Here is a 6000-nt window from a genome sequence, read left to right on the forward strand (position 1 = left end):
GGCTTACAGTTGCCTTTTTTTATTTAATTCCCCCTCCGTAAAAAACTAAAATCTGAGTGGTAAAAGTGATTCCTCTGCCTTTGAGCCTTTGTTCCATGTCCATATTCTTGTTTTTGAGGTTGGTCACCATTGTTCTAGAGTTTTCCCTGTTAACACTGTCATCATTTGAAACCCCCTTTACGTTTTGTGGCAATGCTGTGTGATTGTGTCAACACAATGTGTAAAAGACACACTTTCAGTGGAACAAAAACAAACTATGCAAAAGATTGTGTTGTCGGCAGAACACATTGGAGTAGGATTCTATCCAAACATTTGACACGAACACTACTCAGCTCTACTCTACACAGATCGGTGCGCCATAACCAATCAGAGCTGCAGTAGGCCTATATGCAAATAGACCATTGCCATTTATGGATCTGTGCCATTTACTTTGAACTGGACTGTGTTTACAGCATGACAGGTCGTGACTAGATGAACTGGACTGTGTTTACAGCAGCATGACCGGTCGATGACTGGACTGTGATGAGATGAACTGGACTGTGACTAGATGAACTGGACTGTGTTTACAACATGAGGGCATTGACTAGATGAACTGGACTGTGTTTACAACATGAGGGCATTGACTAGATGAACTGGACTGTGTTTACAACACAGCATGACTAGATGAACTGGACTGTGTTTACAACATGAGGGCATTGACTAGATGAACTGGACTGTGTTTACAACATGAGGGCATTGACTAGATGAACTGGACTGTGTTTTGAGGGGCATTGACTAGATGAACTGGACTGTGTTTACAACATGAGGGGCATTGACTAGATGAAACTGTGTTTACAACATGAGGGCATTGACTAGATGAACTGTTTACAACATGAGGGGCATTGACTAGATGAACTGGACTGTGTTTACAACATGAGGGGCATTGACTAGATGAACTGGACTGTGTTTACAACATGAGGCATTGACTAGATGAACTGGACTGTGTTTACAACATGAGGGGCATTGACTAGATGAACTGGACTGTGTTTACAACATGAGGGGCATTGACTAGATGAACTGGACTGTGTTTACAACATGAGGGGCATTGACTAGATGAACTGGACTGTGTTTACAACTAGATGAACTGGACTGTGTTTACAACATGAGGGGCATTGACTAGATGAACTGGACTGTGTTTACAACATGAGGGGCATTGACTAGATGAACTGGACTGTGTTTACAACATGATTGACTAGATGAACTGGACTGTGTTTACAACATGACTGAGATGAACTGGACTGTGTTTACAACATGAGGGGCATTGACTAGATGAACTGGACTGTGTTTACAACATGAGGGCATTGACTAGATGAACTGGACTGTGTTTACAACATGCATTGACTAGATGAACTGGACTGTGTTTACAACATGAGGGGCATTGATAGATGAACTGGACTGTGTTTACAACATGAGTAGGCATTGACTAGATGAACTGGACTGTGTTTACAACACATTGACTAGATGAACTGGACTGTGTTTACAACATGACTAGATAAACTGGCATTGACTAGATGAACTGGACTGTGTTTACAACATGAGTGGTTTACAACGTGACTAGATGTGCTTGTTTTGAGCGAGACCTGAGTGTAACCACGTGTGTACATTTAGTTCATATCCTTTGCTAGTTAGTGAGTCATTAGCCCAGTTATAAATCATTTGTAGTCAGCAATAGGGGAGAGATTGTTTCCTACAAGAGCACAAAACATTTCTAGACATCTTTGAAAAGTGAGTCAGGTAAAGAGCTTTGTATTTTGAGACAGGCTTGAATAAGCTAAGTAGCCAATAGGCAGAGGGGAGCATAATTTGTCTGATTCTCTGTAATAATTGTATGGGAGGAATAATGCATTTAATTTTGTAAAGTGGTTTCTTGCATCAAACAACACAACAACTGTCTGAAGGACATGTGGATAAACAGGTTCATGTGAAGCCATGCATGTTGTTTTTCCAAAAGGTTCATGGATTGTAGACCTACATTAAACACCACACATTGGCTGCTACTGTAGGCTGAATGACAGAACAGCTATTTCCATGGTAAAATGTTATGGGATGCATTTATCCATTGTGTTTGATTGTAGGCCACTCTGGTAGACCTACATTATGAGCAAATAGCCACAGTAGTCTACATGGCCACTGTTAAAACTGTAACTTAAAGCAGGTACAGCCTCAGTGTTCACAGTAAAACTGTAACTTAAAGCAGGTACAGCCTCAGTGTTCACAGTAAAACTGTAACTTCAAGCAGGTACAGCCTCAGTGTCCACAGTAAAACTGTAACTTAAAGTGGGTAGAGCCTCAGTGTTCACAGTAAAACTGTAACTTAAAGCAGGTACAGCCTCAGTGTTCACAGTAAAACTGTAGCAGGTACAGCCTGTGTTCACAGTAAAACTGTAGCAGGTACAGCCTGTGTTCACAGTGAAACTGTAACTTAAAGCAGGTACAGCCTGTGTTCACAGTATAACTGTAACTTAAAGCAGGTACAGCCTCAGTGTCCACAGTAAACCTGTAACTTAAAGCGGGTACAGCCTCAGTGTCCACAGTAAACCTGTAACTTAAAGCGGCTACAGCCTCAGTGTTCACAGTAAACGCACGCGCTGGAAGTTGCACAGAATTTTAACAACGTTCAAGTTCGCGCCCAGCATACTTTGTAGGTTAGCAGTAAAACCTTCATCGGCCCTGGGTTTGGTGGGTTCTTGTCAAGATTTCTAGCGGCTGTATGTAGCAGGGGCTGAATTTTATTTAGTGCTTTATCCGGGAAGCCGGACAAGGATGTCCCTGTGACGGGCCACTCCCTGTGACGGGCCACTCCTCCCTGTGACGGGCCACTCCTCCCTGTGACTGGCCACCCCTCCCTGTGACGGGCCACTCCCTGTGACGGGCCACTCCTCCCTGTGACGGGCCACTCCTCCCTGTGACGGGCCACTCCTCCCTGTGACGGGCCACTCCTCCGTGTGGCGGGCCACTCCTCCCTGTGGCGGGCCGCTCCTCTCTGTGGCGGGCCACTCCTCCCTGTGGCGGGCCACTCATCCCTGTGGCGGGCCACTCCCTGTCGAAATGACTTCAGACGCCAGTTGCACAGTGGTTCCTCCGACACATTGATGCGGCCGGCTTCCGGTTTAAGCGAGCAGTTTGTCAAGAAGCAGTGTGTTGTGTTTCGGAGGATGCATGGCTCTCGACCTTCGCCTTTGCCGAGTCCGTATGGGAGTTTCAGCGATGGGACAAGACTGTAACTACCAATCACGATAAAGGTGCGATTAAAAATAAAACGAAGGTAATTGATGCCTAGTAGACCCATACTGCCAAAAACCTAAATAGGTAAAGGGAAAGGGAACATGGGAACAAAGGGGTGTGTCCAGGAAAGGCTCCATAAAGCTTTTAAATACCTATGATAACCAAAATAATAGAAAACAAAAAAAGATGAGTTCAACCATAATTCATAATGAAATATTTATAGTTCTATTCAATGAAACATATTTCTAAATGGAAGAAAACAATAAATATAGCACAAATAAAGAAAATTTGAATTTGGCTCCAACACTAATCTTGATCGACACATGGAAACATTGCCCATTGGGGGGTGGGTTCCCAATCTGACGGACCAAAGGCTACTGCCATATAGAACCGGAACACCGACTAAGAGCATGGAATGTGTGTTTTAGAAAGGTCTGCGAGAATAATCGAGGCCATTAAGATGAATTAATTCCGGATGAAATGTTTGGAGTGGGAAGTAATGACACAGGTCGTGAACCTGGTGAAGATCATCGGAAAAGGTTCGAATCAAGTGGCCACCTGCCTGCAAGACAATAGTGTGGCAACAGTTTGACGAGAATACAGACAAAGGTGCTGGAAGCAACAGCAGAGGGAGACGCAGACAGGAGGATACAAACTGACAACCATCTTCGTCAGCCAAGCAGCGAAAAGTTTTGGCGCAGTGGAGCAGAGTCTTGCGAGAACACTGTATACCATGAACTGCAATAATCCACAAGATCAGGCACAGAAGGTCCTCAAGAAACAGCACAAGGATGCCAGTGAGGAGCAACGACCACCCAGAACTACGGAGCATCTTGAGAAAGAAGCGTAAGGGCTGAATGACAGTAGAAGAGGGCAGAAGGAAAGAACCAGGAAGTTGGCTGGTTTGTTCTAAAGAGGAGATTGACCATTACATTACACTGACAAGGGACAGGAGTTGGGGCAGTGTAACATCTTGATTAAACCCACCATCACCGGTCACAGAGTTCGACAGAGTTCTACTCCTTAAAGAAGTACATGATATTGTGAACAGGGCAAGGTCTTGCTCAACTCCTTGACCAAAAAGGAGTCCCATATAAGGTCTACAAGCCCTGTGTTACTCAAGTGGCAGATATTCAAGGTCATCTGGCGCAGCAGTGGAGATTCGTCAAAGGAGTTTAGATTAATATTAAGATTAAATTAAGATTAGATTGAGATTAAATCCCGAAGGAAGAAGATTCTGAGAGAATCGACCAATTCAGGATTATCTCCTTGCTAATTGGGAATAATTTCTCCAGGCAGTAGACTTCCTCTACGTCGACGGATGGGTCCAAGAGGGAAGCAAAAAGTACCTGGGTGTCTGGAGCTCATATTGCTCTACTGCACAGTGTGGTGACCCAGCTCATCAGAGAAGCGCGAGAGAACAAGGAATCCTGTTGCCCTGGTGATGAACAAATCACATTTCATTTGTCGCATGCGGCGAAAACAACAGGTGTAGGTACAGTGAAATGCTGACTTAAAAGCCCTTAATCAACAATGCTTTAAAAAGTTAAGAGAAGAACTGTTAAGAAAAAATAAAAGCAACAAGTAATAAACAGAAAATAACAGTAGCTAGGCTCTATACAGGGGGTACTGGTACAGAGTCAATGTGGAGGCTCTATACAGGGGGTACTGGTACAGAGTCAATGTGGAGGCTATATACAGGGGGTACCAGTACAGAGTCAATGTGGAGGATATATACAGGGGGTACTGGTACAGAGTCAATGTGGAGGCTCTATACAGGGGTACCAGTACAGAGTCAATGTGGAGGCTCTATACAGGGGTACAGGTACAGAGTCAATGTGGAGGCTATATACAGGGGGTACAGTACAGAGTCAATGTGGAGGCTATATACAGGGGGTACTGGTACAGAGTCAATGTGGAGGCTCTATACAGGGGGTACAGGTACAGAGTCAATGTGGAGGCTCTATACAGGGGGTACAGGTACAGAGTCAATGTGGAGGCTATATACAGGGGGTACCAGTACAGAGTCAATGTGGAGGCTCTATACAGGGGGTACCAGTACAGAGTCAATGTGGAGGCTCTATACAGGGGGTACAGGTACAGAGTCAATGTGGAGGCTATATACAGGGGGTACAGGTACAGAGTCAATGTGGAGGCTATATATAGGGGGTACCAGTACAGAGTCAATGTTGAGGCTATATACAGGGGGTACCAGTACAGAGTCAATGTGGAGGCTCTATACAGGGGGTACAGGTACAGAGTCAATGTGGAGGCTCTATACAGGGGGTACCAGTACAGAGTCAATGTGGAGGCTATATACAGGGGGTACTGGTACAGAGTCAATGTGGAGGCTATATACAGGGGGTACCAGTACAGAGTCAATGTGGAGGCTATATACAGGTGGTACCAGTACAGAGTCAATGTGGAGGCTCTATACAGGGGGTACCAGTACAGAGTCAATGTGGAGGCTCTATACAGGGGGTACCAGTACAGAGTCAATGTGGAGGCTATATACAGGGGGTACCAGTACAGAGTCAATGTGGAGGCTATATACAGGGGGTACCAGTACAGAGTCAATGTGGAGGCTCTATACAGGGGGTACTGGTACAGAGTCAATGTGGAGGCTATATACAGGGGTACTGGTACAGAGTCAATGTGGAGGCTATATACAGGGGTACCAGTACAGAGTCAATGTGGAGGCTCTATACAGGGGTACTGGTACAGAGTCAATGTGGA

This window comes from Oncorhynchus gorbuscha, linkage group LG16 (assembly GCF_021184085.1).
Source record: "Oncorhynchus gorbuscha isolate QuinsamMale2020 ecotype Even-year linkage group LG16, OgorEven_v1.0, whole genome shotgun sequence".
NCBI classification, from domain to species: Eukaryota; Metazoa; Chordata; class Actinopteri; order Salmoniformes; family Salmonidae; genus Oncorhynchus; species Oncorhynchus gorbuscha.